Source organism: Pan paniscus, chromosome 6 (assembly GCF_029289425.2).
Source record: "Pan paniscus chromosome 6, NHGRI_mPanPan1-v2.0_pri, whole genome shotgun sequence".
Taxonomy (NCBI): Eukaryota; Metazoa; Chordata; class Mammalia; order Primates; family Hominidae; genus Pan; species Pan paniscus.
The window spans coordinates 115,385,666-115,399,085 of record NC_073255.2 but is presented as its reverse complement, the minus strand read 5'-3'; the positions used below and the strand labels follow the sequence as shown (position 1 = coordinate 115,399,085).

Below are 13,420 nucleotides of genomic sequence, written 5' to 3'. Positions count from 1 at the left end.
GTCAGGTTTGTTGAACATCAGATGATTGTAGATGTGTAGTGTTATTTCTGAGCTCTCTGTTCTGTTCCATTGGTCTATATGTCTGTTTTGGTACCAGCACCATGCTGTTTTGGTTACTATAACCTTGTAGTATAGTTTGAAGTCAGGTAGTGTGATGCTCTAGCTTTGTTCTTTTTGCTTAGGGTTCTCTTGGCTATACTGGGCCTTCTTTGATTCCATATGAAATATAAAGTAGTTTTTTCTAATTCTGTGAACAATGTCAATGGTAGTTTGATGGGAATAGCATTGAGTCTATACATTACTTTGGGCATTCACAATATTCTTCCTATCCATGAAGATGGAATGTTTTTCCACTTGTTTGTGTCCTCTTATTTCCTTGAGCAGTGGTTTGTAGTTCTCCTTGAAGAGGTCCTTCACATCCCTTATTAGCTGTATTCCTAAGTATTTTATTCTCTTTGTAGCAATTGTAAATGGGAGTTCATTCATGATTTGGCTCTCTGCTTGTCTATTTTTGGTGTAAAGGAATGCTTGTGATTTTTCCACATTGATTTTGTATCCTGAGACTTTGCTGAAGTTGCTTATCAGTTTCAGGAGTTTTTGGGCTGAGACAATGGGGTTTTCTAAATATAAAATCATATCATCTGCAAACAGAGACAATTGGACTTCCTCTCTTCCTATCAAAGGCCTTTTCTGCATGTATTGAGATAATCACGTGGTTTTTGTCTTTGGTTCTCTTTATATGATGGATTACATTTACTGATTTGCGTATGTTGAACCAGCCTTACATCTCAGGGATGAAGCTGACTTGATCCTTGTGCATAAGTTTTTTGATGTGCTGCTGGATTAGGTTTGCCAGTATTTTATTGAGGATTATTGCATCGATGTTCGTCAGGGATACTGGCCTAAAGTTTCCTTTTTTTATTATGTCTCTGCCAGGTTTTGATATCAGGATGATGCTGGCCTCATAAACTGAGTTAAGGAGGAGTCCCTCCTTTTCAGTTGTTTGGAATAGTTTCAGAAAGAATGGTACCAGCTCCTCTTTGTACGTCTGGTAGGAATTCAGCTGTGAATCTGTCTGGTCCTCGGCTTTTTTTGGTTGGTAGGCTATTACTACCTCAATTTCAGAATTTGTTATTGGTTATTCAGGGATACAGCTTCTTCTTGGTTTAATCTTAGGAGGGTGTATGTATCCAGGAATTTATCCATTTCTTCCATATTTTCTAGTTTATTTGCCTAGAGGTGTCTATAGTATTCTCTGATGGTAGTTTGTATTCCTGTGGGGTCAGTGGTGATATTTTCTTTATCATTTTTTATTGTGTCTATTTGATTCTTCTCTCTTTTCTTCTCTATTAGTCTAGCTAGCAGTTTATGTATTTTGTTAATTTTTTCAAAAAACCAGCCCCTTTATTCATTGATTCTTTTGGAGGGATTTTCATGTCTCTATCTCCTTCAGTTCTGCTCTGATGTTAGTTATTTCTTGTCTTCTGCTAACTTTTGGATTAGTTTGCTCTTGCCTCTCTAGCTCTATTTATTATGATGTTAGGGTGTCAATTTCAGATAGTTCTAGATTTATGATGTGGGCATTTAGTGCTATAAATTTCCCTCTTAACACTGCTTTAGCTGTGTCTCAGAGATTCTGGTAGGTTGTCTCTCCGTTCTCATTGGTTTCAAATAACTTCTTGATTTCTGCCTTCATTTCACCATTTACTCAGGAGTCATTCAGGAGCAGGTTGTTCAATTTCTACGTAATTGTGTGGTTTTGAGTGAGTTTCTTAATTCTGAGTTCTAATTGGATTGCCCTGTGGTCTGAGAGACTGTTACTTTTTCAGTTCTTTCGTATTTGCTGAGGAGTGTTTTACTTCTGATTATGTGGTCGATTTTAGAATAAGTGCCATGTGGCACTGAGTAGAATGTATATGCTGTTGATTTGGTGTAGAGAGTTCTGTAGATGCCTACTAAGTCCACTTGATCCAGAGCTGAGTTCAAGTCTTTAATATCCTTGTTAATTTTCTGTCTCGTTGATCTAATACTGACAGTGGGGTGTTAAAGTTTCTCACTGTTATTGTGTGGGAGTCTAAGTCTCTTTGTAGGTTTCTAAGAACTTCTTTCATGAATCTGGGTGCTCCTATATTTGGTGCATATATATTTAGAATAGTTAGCTCTTTCTATCGAATTGTTCCCTTTACCATTATGTAATACCCTTCTTTGTCTTTTATGATATTTCTGGTTTAAAGTCTGTTTTGACAGAGACCTAGGATTGCAACCCCTGCTTTTTTTTTTTTTTTTTTTTTTTTTTTTGCTTTCCATTTGCTTGGTAAATTTTTCTCTATACCTTTATTTTTAGCCTATGTTTGTGTCTTTGCACGTGAGATGGGTCTCCTGAATACAGCACATTGATGGGTCTTGACTCTTTATCCAATTTGCTAGTTGTGTCTTTTAATTGGGGCATTTTTCTCATTTATGTTTGAGTTTACCTTTGTTATGTTTGAATTTGATCCTGTCATTATGATGCTACTTGGTAATTTTGCACACTAGTTGATGCAGTTTCTTCATAGTGTCATTAGTCCTTATATTTTGGTGTGTTTTTGCAGTGGCTGGTACTGGATTTTCCTTTCCATATTTAGTGCTTCCTTCAGGAGTTCTTGCAGGGCAGGCTTGGTGGTAATAAAATCCCTCACCATTTGCTTGTCTGAATAGGTTTATATTTCTCATTTTCTTATGAAGCTTATTTTTGCTGGATATGAAATTCTGGGTTGAAAATTCTTTCCTTTAAGAATGTTGAATATTGGCCCCCAATCTCTTCTTGTTTGTAGAGTTTCTGCCGAGAGGTCTGCTGTTAGTCTGATGGCCTTCCGTTTGTAGGTGACCTGGCCTTTTTCTCTGGCCTTCCCTTGACAGTTTTTCCTTCATTTTGACCTTTGAGAATCTGATGATTATGTGTCTTGGTGTTAATGTTCTCATGGAGTATCTTAGCGGTGGTCTCTGTACTTCCTGAATTTGAATGTTGTCCTGTCTTGCTAGGTTGGGGAAGTTCTCCTGGATAATATCCTCCAGTGTGTTTTCTAGCTTGTTTCCATTCTCCCAATCTCCTTCTCATACTCCAATCAATCATAGGTTTGGTCTTTTTATGAAGTCCCATATTTCTTGGAGGCTTTGTTCATTCCTTTTCATAATTTTTTCTCTAGTCTTGTGTGCATGCCTTATTTCAGTAAGGTGGTCTTCAAACTCTGATATCTTCTCTTCCACTTGGTCGATTCAGCTATTGATACTTGTGTATGTTTCACAAAGTTCCTGGGCTGTTTTTCAGCTTCATTAGGTCATTTATGTTCCTCTCTAAACTGGTTATTCTAGTTAGCAATTCCTCTAAACTTTTATCAAGTTTCTTAGCTTTTTTGAATTGGGTTAGAACACTGAGCTCCGTTAGCTCAGTGTAGTTTATTACCCATCTTCTGAAGCCTACTTCTGTCAATTCATCCATCTGTTCCTCCATCCAGTTCTGTACCCCTGATGGAAAGACATTGCCATCATTTGGAGGAGAACAGGCACTCTGGCCTTTTGTGTTTCCAGCAATTTTTTGTTGATTCTTTCTCATCTTTGAGTTTGTCTAGTTTCAGTTTTTGAGACTGCAGACCCTTGGATGGGGTTTTTGTGGGGGCTTTTTTTGGTTGTTGTTGATGCTTGTTGTTGCTTTCTGTTTGTTTTTCTTTCAATGGTCAGGTCCCTCTTCTGTAGGGCTGCTGCAGTTTGCTGGGGGCTTTAGCCCCTATTCATCTGATTCACTCCCACACCTGGATATGTCTCTTAAGGAAGCTGGAGAGCAGCAAAGATGGGTGCCTGCTCATTCTTCTGGGACCTCTGACCCTAAGGGGCACCAAGCTGACGCCAAAAGGCTCACTCCTGTATAAGGTGTCTGACAGCCTCTGTTGGAGGGTCTCACCCAGTTGGGTAGCACGGGGAACAGGACACTTTTAATGAAGCACTTTGTCCCTTGGTAGAAGGGGTGTGTCTTGCTGGGGGGAAACCCACTTGTCTGAGCTGTCCAGATTCCTCAGAACTACCAGGAGGAAAGGCTATGTCTGCTGGCCTGCACAGACTGCAGCCACCCCTCCCCCTAGGGGCTTAGGCCCAGGGAGATACAGGTTCTGTCCCTGAGCCTCTGGCTGGAGTTATTGGAGTTCCTGAAGGGAAGTCCTGCCCAGTGAGGAAGGATGGATCAGGGTCAGGCCTCAAGAGACACTCTAGTCTATGGCCTTTTAAGTACTTCATTGAAAACTTTTGCCTGAAAGGTTCCCTTCAATGCAAAACTGATTATTGTTTTTAAGAAGGTTCAGGTTAATTTTGGATTGGCTCAGGTGAATTTTGGATTGACTGAGGCAACAGAACACTCCTTTAAGAGGTGGGCATACAACTGAGTGGAATTCTAGGCCAAAAGATTTAATCCTAAGGTGGAAGGATGATGGACTCATCAGTTTCTTATGCTACCTTCATGCAGTCATAGAGGTATCAGTCCAATATTTCTAGGCAACCCATATATCATAAACACAGTTCATTTCATCAAAGAAATACTAATTTTAACATTTATACTGATTGATGAACTTGGGAATTAAGATAGTAGTATTGAAGCACTAATAGTAGCTGGGTTAGGAGTGTGGCCTTTTGATGAGGGTATTTCAAAGGTTTGTTAACCAGTTCTATAGTATGAATTTGTCATTAGAATCTCTTAAAAGTTAATTGTCTATAGTTACATAACTCGCAAATATGTAATGTTGTCTGTGATTAAGTGGATTCAAGCAAATTACATTCAGTCTATCAACAGGGTAAGAGTTTTAGAAGGCTAGATTTGGAGTTGATTTTAGATAAAATATGTTGTTTCAGCATTTACCTCGCCATGCTCCTTCCTCCCATAGAACCTGTAGAACACTCATGGGTCAGGAATGGTGGCTTACACCTGTAATCCCAGCACTTTGGGAGGCCAACGCGGGAGGATCATGGGATCAGGAGATCAAGACCCATCCTGGCTAACATGGTGAAACCCCGTCTCTACTAAAAATGCAAAAAATTAGCTGGGCATGGTGGCGGGGGCCTGTAGTCCCAGCTATTCTACTCTACTCGGGAGGCTGAGGCAGGAGAATGGCGTGAACCCAGGAGGCGGAGCTTGCAGTGAGCCGAGATCGCGCCACTGCACTCGAGCCTGAGCAACAGAGCGAGACTCCGTCTCAAAACAAAAACAAAACAAACAAACAAAAAAACACTCACGATGCCATGTTCACATCCAGTGTAGTTTGCCTGTTCTCTGTACCCAACAGAGGCCAAAGATTATCCTTTTATCATGGGTTATTTTCTTAACCATGGGAGATTAAAAACAAAAACAGGCCGGGCACGGTGGCTCAAGCCTGTAATCCCAGCACTTTGGGAGGCTGAGGTGGGCGTATCATGAGGTCAGGAGATCAAGACCATCCTGGCTAACAAGGTGAAACCCCGTCTCTACTAAAAAATATTTAAAAAAGTAGCCGGGCGTGGTTGGCGGGCGCCTGTAGTCCCAGTTACTCGGGAGGCTGAGGCAGGAGAATGGTGTGAACCTGAGAGGTGAGCTTGCAGTGAGCCAAGATCGTGCCACTGCACACTAGCCTGGGAGACAGAGCGAGACTCCGTCTCAAAAAAAAAAAAAAAAAAAAACTTCACTTGGTGTTATGTCTCCCAAAATGTCATAGGTTTTATGTACCAAGACCAGCGATTAAGCATGAAAAGACCTCCTTCTATAACTAGGAGATCTGTCAGAAGCCTGGTCTGGAATAGGATGTAAACTCCTCATTCTTCACCTGTGAGCAGGTCTTTGGAGGTCCTGAACTAACACGGATCAATTCACTACCAGTCACTGGCAGTTAGTCATTTGGACACAGCAATATGCTTCTTGGAATCCATCCAAATGCTTTCCCCAATCTCTTGCCAAATGATTCAAAAGCACTATAGTGCTGTTCTGGTTTGTTTACAAACTGCAGCCTACCAGGCATTTTTCTTTTAAATGTAACAGCTTCTATTGTCTCTAAAACATTAACCAAGAATAATGGGAGCAAAGAGTGAACTGCAGGCGGATGGAGCGGTGGGCTGGTAGCAAGCGGGGTCCCCTCCCCACCTCCTGCATGACCCTTCCTGGATCCATCCCTGGCTCTTCTCAGTCCCTAGTGCTTCATCTATATAATCAGCTCCTATCCTGGCTGAGAACATCTCCTCAGCAACCTTTCTATGCATAAACGGTGCGTCCGGAGACTTAAAAAGTTATATCTAATTTGAAGGCTTTCTTTTACCGGAACAAGACAATTACTGATTTCAGAAAGTAGTCTGTGAAAATAAAACATGGAACAAACACATAAAAATTTAGCTCATTTGTCTTAATTCCCAAATAGGATTGCAATATAAGCCTACATCATGAATACCTCAGAATACTGTATAAAAACAACCTGTGCTTGTAACTCAAGCAGTTTGTTTGCAATATCAGAAAGGAAAAGGTTTTTTGGGGAAAATCGTTTACTGTATACATTTTTATTCATTATTTTCTTCCTGTTTTTACTACAAATGCAATTAAGTGCCATGGAATGTAGATATAGTGGTCTATTGCTATGACTAACACAGCAACTTTAAAAACTATTATTTACTTATTTCGTGGTTATAAAAGAATATGTTCTCTGAGTAGAGAATTTGGCAAATAAATAGAAGCATAAAGAAAGATGTACAGGCCAGGCATGGTGGTTCATGCATGTAATACCAGCATTTTGGGAGGCCAAAGCAGGCGGATCACGAGATCAGGAGATGGAGACCATCCTGGCCAACGTGGTGAAACCCCGTCTCTACTAAAAATACAAAAATTAGGTGGGTGTGGCGGCACGTGCCTGTAATCCCAGCTACTCGGGAGGCTGAGGCACGACAATTGCTTGAACCCAGGAAGCGGAGGTTGCAGTGAGCCGAGATTGCGCCACTGCACTCCAGCCTGGCGACAGAGCGAGACTCCGTCTCAAAAAAAAAATAATAATAATAAGGATGTACAAATTGCCACATGGTTAACCTTCAGATGTGTTTCGTGATAGACATTTTTTTCCATGATTACTGGCTGTATATTAATTTAGACTTACAGTCTCTCTCTATTATATAATACACATATGTATTTAGGTGTTATAATGGCTTTATATGTCAAGTATTAATAGATATACTTTTTCTCATACTCTGTATTTATCCAATGACATTCCTCTATTAAGGGATTATCAGCAAAAGAAGCAGAGTACAAGAATGATTTTTTGATTGGAGTTTGGAAAAGACTGATAATAAGCTATCAGCTTTTTCTCCTTCTCGTACACCCAGTCTCCAGACCAGATGAAGATTCCGAGGTCTGAAGAAGAAAAGCAGCATGTAGATTTCCATCGGCCTGCTCTGTCTCACTGTTCCTCTGCTCCCACCACCTCAGTCAGTGTGGTAGAGCAGGCTGGGCTGAGGGCATGCGAGTGGCAAGTCCATCCCTGAGATAAGTTTGGGGACCCTGAGCTGAGCGTGTGCTCCTGCCTTTCGATAGTTAGCAGACTCATAGCTGCTTCCTGTGCTTTTGTGGTGTGGGAGCCACGGGACAGTAATCGTCACAAGGGATGTTAGGACAGAGTGATGTCTTGGTGTCCTTCATTGTCCCCAAAGGAAGACAGAAGAGCCGCTAGCCTTCCACATGCCTCAAAAATTGGCCATTTATGTAACCCAGGTTGGAGAGAACTCACTGACTTCAGGGCGATTTGGCATCCTCAGGAAATGACCAAAAAAAAAGGAGCCAGGGTGGGCCACTCAGCTGGCCTTGCTGAAGCAAATGAATGGTCAGCTCAGGAGGGGTTACAGAGGAAGCCGATCACCCCTGGAGTAGCAGGCCAGCACAAAATGAGTGGAAGTTGTGCACAGGCATTCGATAAACCTCCGGAGCCCAAGCATCAACTCCGGTGGAGAAGTGTTAAAGAACTGGGTTTTAAAATTTCATTGCTTGAGAAAAACACAGAAATTGACTGTGCTTACCTAGAAGCAACTATGTAAAATATTCTGCATTAGGCAGAAGGGAGGTTTGAGGCATACAGAAACAGAACAAGGGGTTTTGGACTGTATGATTATGAAATTTGTATTCATGTCATACATCTCCAAACAAAAACAAACCTCATTGGGAAAGAAGAGAATAAAATTTCTTGTGAGCTTTCTTCTAGGGACTATAGGTAGAAGAAGAAACTCTACCTAATATTTTCATATTGAACTGGCTAACAAGAATCTCTGAAGACAAAGCTTCTTTGTATTCTTTGTGTTATTGAGTGAATATACTTATTAAAGGCTTTTTGGTTCTGGACAACACTTAAGTGACTTTTTCTTTATGCAGAGGTGGGCTTATCTGAAATGGAAGAAGACAAGTTAGATCACTCTACAAAAGAAAGTCATAGAAAACTGTAATTTCCCGCTAATGGGTATCAGAGAATGGAAATTAGGACTATTGCAGAAGAGATAAGAGTTAAAAGGAGGAGAATAGTCTGGAGGGTGAAAATGAGCCCATCCTTTCACCCCTACCCCTACATCTTGGCCACAGATGTCAGCAGGTAGGAGCAAGATAGCTAGTGAAAAATTCCCGGGGCAAGTAAGGCTGAGGGGATTTATGAATGGTGGTAGTACATATTTGACGCTCAGTGTTATTCTCTTTCCCATTTCCCTAAGGGAAACTTGAATTCTGGGTAATTAGCTGTTCCTCCTCAGGCACAGAATCTGGGACAGTTAATCAGCTTCCCTGTTCTGACTTATCAAAGGGCAGGCACGTGACCAAGATAGACCATTTGGAATTGTGGTTTTAGTAGAGTGAAAAAGATTGAAAATGGTTGGAGTTGATTCATTCTGGCACTAGTGCCCAATCCAGATGATCCTGCTTGTTTCTTAGCCCTGTGGAGCCTGCCCATTTCTAATTCTAGTTCACCAGCTTTCTCATCAGTTTTGTGAGCTCCTGACACTTCCAATATATTCCATTGGGAACCAGCATAATGTAAGAGACTAAGAGTATGTGTATATTTGAGACTGAATCCTGATTCTAAAACTTTCCATCTTGTGTTTCTCTGTCTATGAAGTGGCAACTTTAATGCTTCTTATGTCATAGGATTGTTCTGAGAATTAAATGGAGATGAAAAACTTAGAAAAGTACCTGCTATGAATCAAGTTTTCAATACATTTTAGCTAATGATATTAAATTAACTACAGTGGGTTTCTGTGGTTTACAGATACATAACTTATCACAGTGATACAATGATAATATCTAACTTTTCCCTGTTTGGTACATAATATACACGTTTATGGGGGTACTTGTGACATTTTGATACATATATACAATATGTAATGATCAAATAGAGGTAATTAAGATATCCATCACCTCAAACACATCATTTCTTTGTGTTGGAAACATTCCAAATCTTATAGCTGTTTTGAAATATACAATACATTAATAAATATAGTCACCCTACTGTGCTAACAAACACTAGAACTCATTCCTTCTATCTTACTATATTTTTGTACCCACTAACCAACCTCTTTTATTTTCTCTACCCTCTCCAGCTTCTGATAGCCACCATTCTACTCTCTACCTCCATGAGATCAACGTTTTTTTAAAAAAATTTTAAGTTCTGGGATACACTTTGCAGGACGTGCAAGTTTGTTACATAGGTAAACGTGTGTCATGGTGGTTTGCTGCACCTATCAACCCATCACCTAAGTATTAAGCCCTGTATACACTAGCTATTTATTCTGATGCTCTCCCCCACCCACAGGCCACAGTGTGTGTTGTTCCCCTCCCTGTATCCATGTGTTCTCATTGTTCAGCTCCCACTCATAAGTGAGAACATGTGGTGTTTGGTTTTCTGTTTCTGCATTAGTTTGCTGAGGGTGTGGCTTCGAGCTCTATCCATGTCCCTGCAAAGGATATTATCTCACTCCTTTTTATGACTGCATAATATTCCATGGTGTATATGTTCCACATTTTCTTTATCCAGTGTATTATCAGTGGACATTTGGGTTGATTCCATGTCTTTGCTATTGTGAATAGTGCTGCAATGAACATATGCATGCATGTATCTTTATAATAGAATAATTTATATTCCTTTGGGTGTATACCCAGTAACAGGATTGCTGGGTCAAATGGTATTTCTGGTTCTAGGTCTTTGAGGAATTGCCACTATCTTCCACAATGATTGAACTAATTTACATTCCCACCAACAGTGTAAAAGCGTTCCTAGTTTTCCATAGCATCACCAGCATCTGTTGTTTCTTGACTTCTTAATGATCGCCATTCTGACTGGCATGCGATGGCATCTCATTGTGGTTTTGAACTTTTTTAGCTCCCACATGTGAGTGATAACATACGATATTTATCTTTCTATGTCTGGCTTATTTGACTAATCATAATGACCTCCAGTTTTAGCCGTGTTTCTACAAATGACAGGATTTCATCCTGTTCTATGGCTGAATAATACTCCATTATGTGTGTATAAACCACATTTTCTTTATCCATTCATCTGTTGATGGACACCTAGGTAAATTCCACATCTTGACTATTGTGAATAGTGCTGCAATAAACATGGGAGTGCAAATTTCTCTTCAATATACTGACTTTCTTTTTGTTGAATATATGCTCAGCAATGGGATTGAATGTGTGGTGAATAGTCAATATGAATTCTGTAGAGAAACAGATACATGTGGTTTAAGCATTAACAATGACATTATAAATGAGAGCTTTACAAGACAGAGCTGGGAGTTTCTTTGGTCCTCTGGGCTAGTCAGCTATCCCTGGAACATTGTTCTTGGTTCTGAGTGCTTCTGGGATCAAGAAAGCACCTAAGATAGCAGCTATCCATTGATGAGGGAACTTGGAATCAGACTGTACAAAAATATCAAATAGGATTGCATTCAGGTGCATGTAATACAAACCCTGTTCTCACATTCTTGGGGTGTGGCTCTTGTTCCCTTGGCCACCAGATGGTTGCTCCATCTATAGGCATGGCATCTGCATTTCAGGCGGTAAAGATGTGAGATAGCGGTGAAGGGCAGAAGGTACATCTGTTCCTTATTGAACAAGAAAAAAACCACAACTTTTTGGTCCACCTACCCCATAGGCATTTGCTTAAATCTCATTGGCCAGAACTAATGACCTTAGGAAAGACTTGCCTGCAAGTTCTAACTAAACTGAAATTAAGCTTTACTGTTAGTTCTGGCTAACTGTACAAGGAGGTGTGAGGAGGGGGATATTTTTAACTGGGCTTGTTGTCCTTTACGAAAATCAGAGTTGTGATAATAAAGAAAAGAAAGAGAGTGCTTATTGGGTAGGCAATTCACCATAAGTACTGCAATGAGAAGCCAGGGAAGAACTGAGAAACTGAATCTATGGAGAAGAACAAGAAAACACAGTATTTGAAGGTATCATTATAAATCCAGAGATCGGTTGGATAGCTTTCTTTCACCAGCTCCCTCTTGTCTATCTGTTGTTTCTGTCCTTCACTTAATGCCTCAGCTTCTACCCCTAGTTCTGGAAAGACAGAATGAGATGGAAATGAAAGAATACATGTGAAAGTAGTTTTCTAAAAATGCTTGACTAACCCTACCAAGATGTATCTGGTTTTGGATTTCATTTGCTGCTACCTTAATTATCCAGTGATAGTCACAGACAGAATTTCTTAAGCACCTATTATAAGGCATAGATATTACTATTCTTAATTTGTTGGATAGGAAATTAATGTTTACAAAGGGTAAGTCTATTGGTGACACAAGAGGTGAATCTGGGATTTGATCTATCATCTGAACTACTTCGAGCACATGAGAGGTGCTCATGTTAAACACCTCATGCCTTACGCTCTGAGCTGGGTGCTGTAGTCTGCTTAAAAGCTCTGACTTTATTAGTATGAACGCCCTGTGCCAAAAGAACATTTCTAGAAGAATCCTGTGTTTTTTAACCTGCGGCCCTCATATTACAGGTAGTTTTGAAACAGGAAAGGTTCCTTTGTCCCCCTCACAGGGCAAGCGATGGAGTGGTTCCCTTCTTCAGTGCTCCGCTGCTCAAACCTCTAGGGGAACAGGCAGACAGGCAGGCTATGGGGCTCTGGACCCCACGGCAGTGTCTAGGGGTGAATGTTTACAGCTCCTGAAGCCCCAGTGGGCGTGTGTTTCAGGGTGCTCTCTTTGCCGTCTATAGGCAGCTTGTGTTAACCAGGTCAATTAGACCTTCTATCTTGTCTCAAGGACAGAGGGCTTTCTGTATCCCGGGTTCTTGCCTTGGTGTACCGGAAGAATCGGATCACACGTGGGCTTGGAGAATGAGTGCAAAGTTTTATTGAGTGGAAGTAGCTCTCAGCCGATGGGGAAGCCAGAAGGAAGATGATCTTCCCTTGGACTTGGGCTGCTCAGTGGCCCTGGCTCTCAGACTGTCCTGGCCAAACTCTGCCTCCTCCCCCTGGTAAATGGCCTGCCAAAGTGTGTGCTCTTCTGCGGCTGTACTCTTCTGCCGGTGTGCTCCCCTTGACGTCCTCTTGATGTCCAGGAGCTTGTGTCTTCTTCCGTGGATCTGCTACTCTCAACATCCAGCTGCCTCTGTCTCTGCCTTGCTAGGGTCTCTAGGGTTTTTATAGGCCCAGGATGGGGGCATGGCAGGCCAGGGTGGTCTTGGAAAATGCCACATTTGGGCAGGAAGGCAGAGTGCCTGTCCGTGGGGGTAGAGCTCTAGCCAGGGACCACGCCCTCCTCACGCAGCACTTCCCTTCCCCATTTCCTATCATTTAAAGGGACCAGGCTCTTCCCTTCCCAGCACTCCTGCGTCAGTTTCATTATTTTAAAACATCCATGGGAGCTTTATATTTACCTATTATTACACTGCTGAGGGGAATGAAGTAGCATGTCTCTTTCCTTTTGATGTGAATCTCAGCAATTTTACCTATTAACACTGGGACTGACGAGAAAATGACTTGCAATTATATGTTGTCATCTAATTCAAAATGGAGAATCAAAGTAGTAGTATTGAATCAATGCAATGTAGGTACTTGAGAAAAGAAGCATATAAAACTTGAGACTCCTGGGAGTCAAAAGATAGTATAGTCAGTAGAAAGTTTGGGGATAATCATAGCAACGAAACACAAAACCTGGGCAGGCTTCTCTTTAGTATATCATGTGGCAACATGAGTCATTCAGGGGCTGAAGTTCATCTATCTTTTTTTCCTTTCTTCCTTTCCTCTACCTCTTTCTTTTGTTCCAAGTTCTCTGTCACCCAACATCACCCCTCACTGGCTTTCTGGAGCTGGGCCCAGTCCACATACATCACAGCAGTGATTTTATCAGTGGTAGCAACAGAATCCAGCCAGTGGCCAGCTTGCTCTCACTCATTCCCTCAGACAGC

The 13,420-nt window shown here is 41.2% G+C and overlaps 1 pseudogene; it reads right to left on the bottom strand.

Moving 5' to 3' along the window:
* LOC129398336 (tigger transposable element-derived protein 1-like) overlaps window positions 1–3,592 on the bottom strand; it is a 115,469-nt pseudogene extending 111,877 nt beyond the window's left edge.
* Window positions 3,593–13,420: the final 9,828 nt, after the last annotated feature.